Source organism: Tamandua tetradactyla, chromosome 4, assembly GCF_023851605.1.
Source record: "Tamandua tetradactyla isolate mTamTet1 chromosome 4, mTamTet1.pri, whole genome shotgun sequence".
Taxonomy (NCBI): domain Eukaryota; kingdom Metazoa; phylum Chordata; class Mammalia; order Pilosa; family Myrmecophagidae; genus Tamandua; species Tamandua tetradactyla.
In genome coordinates, this window is record NC_135330.1 from 124,490 (window position 1) to 135,645 (window position 11,156).

Below are 11,156 nucleotides of genomic sequence, written 5' to 3' on the forward strand. Positions count from 1 at the left end.
TGTAACACATGAACCTAGCTATTACAAGTAAAAAACATAACTACACTGAAGAATGGAAAAGAAAAGAAATAGTTTAAATAACTCTGGAAAAATAGTATTTTAACTAAATATATAAGGCTACAAACAAAAGAATCATACACTTAGCACCCAGATCTTAGTTTCTAAACACCATTCTACAATTAAAGTAACCTGGCCTCTCTAGTGGTTAATTCTATAGCTGGGGAAGGGAAAATACAAAATGAACCTGGAACATTCAAGGCTTTACAGCATAAGGAGTGAATCATCAAATATGCAAATTTAGAAAATAAATTAGGACATCAGGGAATCCCATGATGGAATGCAGTCTATGATAAGATAATCAAACTTTATTACATTGTATGAAACAACCTCACTGAAGGTGGTGGGGAAAGAAAGCTATGGCCTTAAATTAATTTTGGAAATAAGTGGAGGTTGTAGAGACCAGTGGTAGAAATCCCTGGTAAAAGACAGTGTGCAGAAAAGAATTAAATGACTCTTAGAGTCATAATAATTTTTCAATTAAATGAAATTTAATTTTATTTAAATTAAAATAAATGTAAAATAGTAAAAATTAAAACCAAGCAGTATAGGAAGGGACAAATTTCCCATACAGAAGAATTCCAAAAGATAAATGCAGATGCTGGCCTTTTGAGGCTGCTTATCCTAAGAAAGCCCTGCTTGCATGTTTGACCTGTGGCTGGTGTATGAGAATCTGGGTTTTACAAGCGTCCCTACCTACCCCCTCCAACTGAAGAGTGGCTCAGAGCACCTAAACTGTACAATTGTGGTTTACATGGAACAAGTGCTTTCCTTCTGGAAGTTGGGAATTTTGATACATACTAGAGAGAGGGCTCCTATGTGATTAGCTACCAATAAAATACTGCACACTGAGTGTCTAATGACCTTCTCTAATAGACAACGCTTCACACATGTCACAACTATTTGCTGGAATTACGCCTGTCCTGTATAACTCCACTGGGAGAAGACCCTTGGAAGTTTGTGTCTTGTTTTCTCTGAGCTTTGTATCATGTACCTTTTCCTTTGGCTGATTTTGCTTTGTATCCTTTCACAGTAATAAATCATACCTGAAATGATTATATGCTGAGTCCTGTGAGTTCTTCTAATGAATCATTGAGCCTGGATGTGGTCTTGGGGATCTCCAGCACAGGCAGATTCAAGGCAGAATTGATTTGCAAAAACAGTGGACTTGGGGGAAAATAATTAACGGCATTTCCTTGTGCACACCAAAGAGCTGCAGAGAAACTTATAAGGAGGGATGATTGCTTTAAATGTCTAAGGTTGGGAAAGTAAAATAAAACCAGAGAGTAGAATGAAGCTTCCTCCTGGCCCCTTAATGGGAACCAGGGACTAGCATTCAGCTACCCCACCGGCTCACAGAGAGAAACTGCTGGACCTTCTATCTCTCATGGGAATGCTCTTTGATCAGAGCCCAAAACTTATGCCAAAAACATTACTGTGCATCTGAAGGATACAGCATCCACATAAAGGAAAATCAAGCAGAACACTCATTAAAGACTTAATCTTTAATGAAACAGAACTTCTAGATAAGGCAGACAAAAACTTGAACAAAATATAAATATAACCATATTAGGATAGGGAAAGCTATGCTGTGATAAAAATTATGCACAAAATCTCCGTGGTTTAGTAAAAAGGTTTGCTTTTTATTCACCTATAGTCTTATATGAATTGCTTGACCCTACATGCAACTGTCCTCCAATCCAGGCTGCTTTCTTCTGTGGTTCCACCAATCATATGGAATCTTTATGATCTCTAGGGCTAGAATAAAAGAAAGAAGGACAGCTGCAAATGGCTTTTAAGTGCTTTAGGTCAGAAGCAACACATATCACTTAACTACTAACACGTCTCAACTAGCTGAAAGGATCCGAACAGAGATAATCAATGAGAGATGAGTGTCAGCCCCAATGACTTAAAGCACTTAAAGGACAGCAGAAAAAGACTTGTTTGAGCTAAAACATTGTTTTTTTAACACTAAAACTATTTAGTAGAAGAAGTAGAGTATGGTTACTCTTGATAATTACAGTCTGCAAAGCCAAATGGAAAAAAAAAAATTAGAATTGAGGAAGATTCCATTTCTGGCAATGGCTAAGTAGCTCCCATACACTGGAGATTGAATATAAGTAGTCAGAAACTGGAGGGGAGTCTACACTTAGAATAAGGGAACTGCATTGAGTGAATTTCCTGCTTTTACAACTTTTGGATTGCAGGAAAGCACTTTGAATGGTGCCCAAAACTTGGATAAAAGCCTGTAGTCTTTCCGGTTTGAAGAATCAGAGAACAAAGTTTTGGATAATCATAGAAATTTTTAAATAAGAAGATAAATTCCAGAATAGAAAGCAGCAGAGAAGGGAAGCCCTACTTCTGGTGGGAACTTGATCCAAATTTCTGGCTGAAACTTGACCTGTACACATATGATGGAGACCCAAACCCCGAGCTAAAGCTACAGAGGTTGAACAGAGATTTTGGATCTGGCCCAACAAGGGGGATGGAAAGCTTGGAGTCTGCATCTAGGCAGTTAATTGTTCCAGTACTTAAATAAGTACTCTAATAAGGATTATAAAACTATGCAGGGTCTCTAAATACCTAGGATACAATCCTTACTGGACCTACGAAGAGAGAGGGAAAAAAGACCAGTACTCAGAAGAAAAGGCAATAAAAAAAGACTGTCTAAGATGACTCAGGTATTGGGTTTAATAAATGAAGGTTTTAAAGTGGCCATTATAACCATGCTTATGGACATAAAGGGAAATATGCTGATAATGAATAAACAAATAGAAGAGAGAAGTAGAAACAATTAAAAGAACCAAATGGAAAAAGTAGAAGTTAAAATATCTGAAATATGTTTACTTGGTTGGCTTAAAAACATTTTGGAGATGAAGAAGAAATAATCAGTGAAATTGAAAATTGTATTCAATAGATATGATCTAACAAACGGAAAATGATGAAAATAAATGAACTGAGCCCTAGGGATATGAAAATGTCAGACATATGGAAAGAAGAGACAAGTAAGGAAGAAACAATTTTGAAGAAATAATGGCTAAAACATTAGCAAATTTGGTCAAAGATAGATCTACAGCCTTAAAAAACACAGCAAAACCCAAGGAGAGTAAGTTCGAAGAAAACAACACTCAATCAAGCTTCTGAAAACACAGATAAAGCAGAACTCTTGAAATCGGTCAGAGAAAAGCAACATTCAGAGGAACAATTGTAGCATACGTGAGCTTTTGCTTCATCCTCTGACTCCTCCCTTTCCGAAGGCCCTGGAGCACAGACGTGTCCCTATCAGAAAAACAATGTCTTTGCTTGAGGAACAGAGCAGTGTTGTCAGCAGCTATGTCATAAAGATCAACAGCAGTCCAGAAAGATAACCAGCAGAGGTTATGCTCAGGAGGAAAACAAATTATTGCAGAAGCTTGAAATACCAATTTATAATCCACAGCCAGCCACACTGCCCCACCTTCCTCTGTTCAAATCTTAAGACATTGCCCTGTCCCCTGGTCAGAGTGGACCATCACAGGGAGGAATTGCTGTCACTCCTCCTGCTGTGAGGACAGGTACCCCATGTAAGCCCCCAATAAATGCTCTACCTACCTTGCTAAGCTGGACTTGTCCAAGTTATCCTTTGGTCTGTCGTGGCCCTCTGCTCAGTGGAAGGCCGGCCCATCACATACCCTCACCCGACTCAGAACCACAAATTGTTGCTGAATTGTCATCAGAAACAAGGAGACAAGAAGATAGTGAAAAGACATTTTTAAGAAACTGAAGGAAAAATATTGTTAACTCAAAAACTTATGTCGTTTACGTTTGAGTTTATCTTGTAGTGGGCAATTTTATCACACTGTAACAAAGTAGTTTATGCTAGGCATGATTGTGCTGAAGACTCCAGGGAGAGGAGATCACAGAAAAAATGCAAAGGGAGAAAATGTAGTCCCAAGGACAAGGTCCTCGGAGATAATGCCAAAAGATGTGCACCAAATAATGTTGAAGAATATTTTGTTTGGAGATTGTCTTGTTTATCAAAGATATATTACTCTTTTTTTGTTTAAACTTTTTTTATTGTATAACAGAACATATATACAAAGCAAAAAAGCAAAAAACCAATTGTTTTCAAAGCACTCTTTAACAAGTGGTTACAGGACAGATCTCAGAGTTTGTCATGGGCTACCATACTATCCTCTCAGATTTTTCCTTCTAGCTGCTCCAGAATATAGGAGGCTAGAAGGAATAAATATTTTTTTATCATCACAATTGATTTTTCTCTGAAAAATAACATATATACAAAAAAATCAATCAATGTCAAAGCAGCGCACCACAGTTAGTTGTAGAACAGATTTCAGAGTTTGATATGGATTACAAGGCCACAATTTTAGGTTTTTACTTCTAGCTGCTCTAAAGTCCTGGAGACTAACAGAGATATCAATATAATGATTCAGCATTAATATTCATTTGCTAAATTCCATCTTCTCTGTATAACTCCACCATCACCTTTGATCTTTTCATCCCTCTCTTTAGGAATGTTTGGGCTATGGCCATTCTAAATTTTTCATGTTGGAAGTGTCTGTCACTAATATGGGGTAAGGAGATGGAACTATCTGACGTTCTGGAGAGGCTGGGCCCTCTAGGTTTCAGGAATTATCTGGACCAGGGACCCATCTGGAGATTGTAGGTTTCTGGAAAGTTATTCTAGTGCATGGAATCCTTGCAGAATCTTGTATATTGTCCTAGGTGTTCTTTTGGATTGGCTGGAATGGTCAAGGTTAGGGGTTGGCAGGTTATGACAGCAATGTCTACTGATGCTTGTGTAAGAGCAAACTCCAGATTAACCTCTTGATTCTATTTGAAATCTCCCTGCCACTGATACTTTATTAGTTATATTTCTTTTCCCCTTTTTGGTCAGGATGGAATTGTGGATCTGATGGTGCTAGGGCTGGATTCAGCCCTGGGAATCATCTCTCACTGTACCGGGGAGACTTTCAACCCTGGATGTCATGTCCCACGTAGCGGGGAGGGCAGTGATTTCACTTGCAGAGTTGGGCTTAGAGAGAGTGAAGCCACATCTGAGCAACAAAAGAGGTCCTCCAGAAGTAACTCTTAGGCATGCCCATAGGTAGGCTAAACTTCTCCACTCCCTATGTAAGTTTCACAAGAGTAAGCCTCATGATCGAGGGCATGGCCTGTTGATTTGGGTGTCCCTAAGTTTTGACACATTATCAGGGGATTCCCTGATGGTAAAGTTTAATAGTTCCATATTTTCTCTCCCATCCCTCAAGGTGCTTTGCCAATACTTTTTGATTATCTGCTTAATGAACTCTAAGATGTATCCAGGTATTACATTAAGCCATACAGGATTAAAGGAACTCTTTTTTATTCTGGGATCCTTGTGTTTCATTTGTTCAAATGAGCTATGCATATATGTTGAGTTAGATTATGTGCTACAGAAAATTTCTCTTCCAGACCAAATAAACCTTTCTTCCGTTGGACTCAAAGAGTATGTGTGGTTCTAAAATATAGACAATGTCTTCCTTACCCCACTGTTCTGAATTACTTTAACCCTGAACAGATAAGCTTTGTTCTTTTCTCTAATAACCTGGTATTTATATATATATATATAAGAGCCTCTCCAAATCTAGAAATAATAATTGCCACTCTGGAATAAATGTGTCTGCTATAAGAGCTTACAGTCTAGCCTCCTGTTATCTTATAAGCATTTTCTAGAGAAGACCATACCATAATTGTTCTTCCATTTCTGGCTTATTTCGCCTCACCAAATATCTCACACATTCATTCACATCATTGCATGCCTCATGACTTTGTTCCTTTTTGTAGCAGCACAACATTCGATCATATGTATACACCATTGTTCACCAATCTACTTCACCGTCAGTGCAGCCTTCAGCCACCTGCATTCATTAGGTATCACGTGTAATGCCCAAAGTCCACAGTCCATCAACACTCTCAATTTTAGACTATTTCATTGTTCCCAAGAGAAAGATAACCAATAAACATACTGTTCAAGTTTGCTAGCTGCCAGAATGCAACACACCAGAGACATATTGGTTTTTAATAAAAGGGAATTTATTTTGTTAGTTCTTTAGGAAAAGCAGCTAACTTTCCACTGAGGTTCTTTCTTATATGGGAAGGCACAGGAAGGTATCTGCTGGCCTTCTCTCCAGATCTGTGGGTTCCGACAACTTTCCCTTGGGTGACTTCTTTCTGCATCTCCAAAGGCCTGGGCTGAGCTGTGAGTGCTGAGATGAGGAATGCCGAGCTACTTGGGCTGTGCTACATTATGCTCTCTCATTTAAGCACCAGCCAACGTTAAGTCAAACGTCATTCATTGCAGCAGGCATGCCTCCTAACTGACTGCAGATATAACTAGCAACAGATGAGATTCACGTACTATTGGCTCATGTCCACAGCAACAGAACTAGGTACCTTCACCTGGCCAAGTTGACAACTGAATCTAACTACCACACATACCTTCATCAAATAGGAAAACCGAACCTCCTCCTAAATCTTGTCCATCACCCCATTATTTACTTCTGCTGTTGCTGTGGTAGTGCTGATGTTTTCCTTTTAAACATAGCTCATAGCATGCAATGGTAGTTTTCCCCCTGTGCCCTGTACTTAAACACTCATTGTACACAAATCATACCTTTGAAGTAGTTCTTGCAAGAACTAATTTATGTTTCTAGTGTTTATCAGAGGGACACGTAAGTCTATACAACCACTTTCAATCTTGTTCCTCTTCAATACGGTAATATTATTTATAGACCCACTAGAGAACTGCTTTCACTTCTGTATATTCCCTTACATTGGAGTTCAACCTCATTAGCTAACAGTTCACCCATTTCTAGCTTCTATGTATCTCTAAGTCCCCTATATTCTGTATTGTAAGCCTCTGATTTTACCTTTACCATGGTCATAAAAGTGGAATCATACAGTATCTATCCTTTTGTGTCTGGCTTATTTAACTCAGCATTATGTCCTCAAGGCTCATCCATCTTGTCATGTGTTTCAGGACATCATTTTGTCTTACTGCTGCATAATATTCCATCGCATGTTTATACCACATTTTGTTAATCCACTTGTCTATTGACAGGCATTTGGTTTGTTTCCATCTTTTGGTGATTGTGAATATTGCAGCTATGAACATCGGTGTGCAAATGTCTGGTTTTTGTCATTGCTTTCAGCTCTTCTGGGTATTATTGCTGGGTCATAGGACAACTCTAGATTTGGTTTCCTAAGGAACCCCCAAACTGTCTTCCATAATGGCTGCACTATTATACATTCCCACCAGTAGTGCATAAGTGTCCCAGTTTCTCCACATCCTCTCCAAAATTTGTAGTTTCCTTTTTGTTTAATAGCAGCCATTTTTATAGTTGTGAGGTGGTATCTCATTGTAGTCTTGATCGGCAATGCCCTTATAGCCAGTGAAAATGAGCATCTCTTCATGTGCTTTTGAGCCATCTGTATTTGCTCTTCAGAAAAATGCCTATTCATATCTTTAGCCCATTTTATAATTGTTTTTTTGTTCTTTTGTTGATTTCTTTATTATGCAGGATATCAAAATTTTGTCCAAAATGTAATTTCCAAATACTTTCTCCCATTGAGTTGGCTGCCTCTTCACCTTTTTGACAGTCTTTTGAGGTGAAGAAACATTTGATTTTCAGGAGTTCTCATTTATCTATTTTTTCTTTTGCTACTTGTGCTTTGGGTGTAAAGTTTAGGAAGCTACCTCCAATTACTAGGTCTTGAACATGTTTCCCTACATTTTCTTATGGAAGCTTTATGGTGCCAGTTCTTATATTTAGGTGTTTGAACCACTTGTGTATAGGGTGTAAGGTAGGGGTCCTCTTTCATTCTTCTGGCTGTTGATATCCAGTTCTCCCATGCCCATTTATTGAAAAAACTATTTTGTCCCAGTTCAGTGGATTTGGGGGCCTTGTCAAAAATCAGTTAAACCATAGGTTTGGTGACCTATTTCCATACTTTTGATTCGATTCCAATGCTTCTATCTTTGTGCAAGTACCATGCTGTTTTGACTACTGTGGCTTTAAAATAGGTTTTAATGTCAGGGAGTGTTAATCCTCCTATGTAGTTCTTCTTTTTTAGGATTCTTTTAGCTATTTGGGGTCTCATTCCCTTCCAGATGAATTTGGTAACTAGCTTTTCCAAGTCTTCAAAACTGGTTGTTCAGATTTTGATTGGTATTGTGTTGAATCTGTAAATCAACTTGGGTAGAATTGACATCTTAACTGTATTTAGCCTTCCTATCCATGAGCAGGGAATGTCTTTCCACCTATTTAAATCTTCTTTGATTTCTTTTAGCAATGTTATGTAGTTTTCTGTGTACAAGTCCTTTATATCCCTAGCTAAGTTCATTCCAAAGTATTTGATTCTTTTAGTTGCTATTCTGAATGGAATTTTTTCCTTAACTGACTCCTCAGGTCATTGTTTGTACAAAAACATTGCTGATTTTTGCACATAAATTTTATATCCTTCCACCTTGCTGAATTAGTTTATTAGCTCAAGTAACTATGTTGTATATTTCTCAGGATCTTCCAAGTCATATCATCTGCAAATAATAAGAGTTTTACTTCTTCTTTTCCAATTTGGATGTCTTTTATTTCTTTGTCATGCCTGATTGCTCTAGCGAGAACTTCTACCACAATGTTGAATAATAGTGGTGATAGAGGGCATCCTTGTCTCATTCCTGATCTTAGGAGGAAAGCTTTTGATCTCTCTCCATTAAGTATGATGCTGGCCATTGGTTTTTCATATATTCCCTTTATCATATTGATGTAGTTACCTTTGATTCTTACTTTTTGGTGTGTTTTTATTGAAAAGGCTGTTGAATTTTGTCAAATGTTTTTTCAGCATTGATTGAGATGATAAGATTATTCCTTTCAATTTGTTAATGTGCTGTATTACATTAATTGCTTTTCTTGTGTTGAACCATCTTTGCATTTCTGGTATAAACTCCACTTGGTCGTGGTGTATAATTCTTTTAATGTTGTTGAGTTGAGTTCTATTTGCTAATTTTTTTTTGCATCTATATTCATTAGGGAGATTGCCCTTTAGCTTTCCTTTCTTGTAGCATAGTGTTCTAGTTTGCTAGCTGCTGGAATGCAATATACCAGAAACAGAACAGCATTTAAAAAGGGGAATTTAATGAGTTGTTAGTTTACAGTTCTAAGGCTGGGAAAATGTCCGAATTAAAACAAGTCTATAGAAATGTCCAATCTAAGGCATCCAGGGAAAGATACTTTGGTTCAAGAAGGCCGATGAAGTTCAGGGTTTCCCTCTCAAGTGAGAGGGCCCATGGCGAATACAGTCAGAGTTTCTCTCTCATCTGGAAAGGCACATGGTGAACACAGTCAGGGTTCCTCTCTCATCTGGAAGGGCACATGGCAAAGATGGCTTCATCTGCTAGCTTCTCCTGGTTTCCTATTTCATGAAGCTCCCTGGGAGGCATTTTCCTTCTTCATCTCCAAAGGTCCCTGCCTGATGGACTCAGCTTCTCATGGCTATGTCATTCTGCTCTGCTCTCTCTGAATCTGTCTTTCTCCAAAATGTTTCCTCTTTTATAGGACTTCAGAAACGAATAAGACCCACCCAAATGGGTGGAGACATGTCATCACCTAATCCATCTTAATAACCACTTTTGATTGGGTTACATCTCCAGGGAGATGATCTAATTACAGATTCAAACATACAGCATTGAATAGGGATTATTCTGCCTTTACAAAATGGGATTTTGATTAAAACATGGCTTTTCTAGGGAACATACATCCTTTCTAACCAGCATACACAGTTACCCTGTTATGGTATTAAAATAATACTAGCTTTATAAAATATGCTAGGTGGAGTTCCTTTTCCCTCAAATTTTTGGAAAAGTTTGAGCAGGATTGGTGTCAGTTCTTTCTGGAATGTTTGATAAAATTCTACTCTGAAGCCATCTGGCCCTGGGCTTTTCTTTGTAGAAGGTTTTTAATGACTGATTGAATCTGTCTTTTTTTAAAATTTATTCCTAAATATTTTATTCTTTTGGTTGCAATTGTAAATGGAATCTCTTTACTTATGATTGGTTTGTTGAGGTCTTCTATTTCTTCCTAAATCAGTGTAGCTTGTTTATTTGTTTCCAGGAATTTGTCCATTTCATCTAAATTGTCTAATTTGTTGAAATAGTTGTTCATTGTATCCTCTTATGATTTATTTTATTTCTTCAGGGCCTGTGGTAATGCACCCTTTCTCATTCTTGACTTTTTAAATTTGCATCCTTTCTCTTTATTTCTTTGTCAGTCTTGCTAGTGGCCCATCAATTTTATTGATTTTCTCAAAGTACCTACTTTTGGTTTTATTGATTCTTTCTATTGCTCTCCCATTCATTTAACTCTACTTTAATCTTTTTTCCTTCTTTTTTTTGTGAAAAAAAAACATACATACAAAAAAGCAATAAATATCAAAGCACAGCACCACAATTAGTTTTAGAACAGATTTCAGAGCTGGATATGGGTTGCAATTCCACAATTTTAGGTTTTTACTTCTAGCTGCTCTAAGATACTGGAGACTAAAAGAGATATAAATTTAATGATTCTGTATTCATATTCATCTGTTAAATCCTATCTTCAGTGTATCACCCCACCATCAACTTTGATCTTTCCATCCCTCTCTTTAGGGATGCTTGGGCTATGGCCATTCTAAATTTTTCATGTTGGAAGGGTCTGTCACTAATATGGGGTAGGGAGATGGAACTGTCTGATGTTCTGGAGAGGCTGGGCCCTCTAGGTTTCAGGATTTACCTGGACCAGGGACCCATCCAGAGGTTGTAGGTTTCTGGAAAGTTACCGTAGTGCACAGAACCCTTATGGAATCTTATATACTGCGCCAGGTGTTCTTTCAGATTGGCTGGAATGGTCGAGGTTATGGGTTGGCAGGTTATGATAGGTAGCAATGTCTACTGAAGCTTGCATAACAGCAACCTCCAGAGTAGCCTCTTGACTCTATTTGAACTCCTTCTGTCACTGATACTGTATTAGTTACACTTCTTTTCCCCCTTTTGATGAGGATGGAATTGTTGATCCCATGGAGCCAGG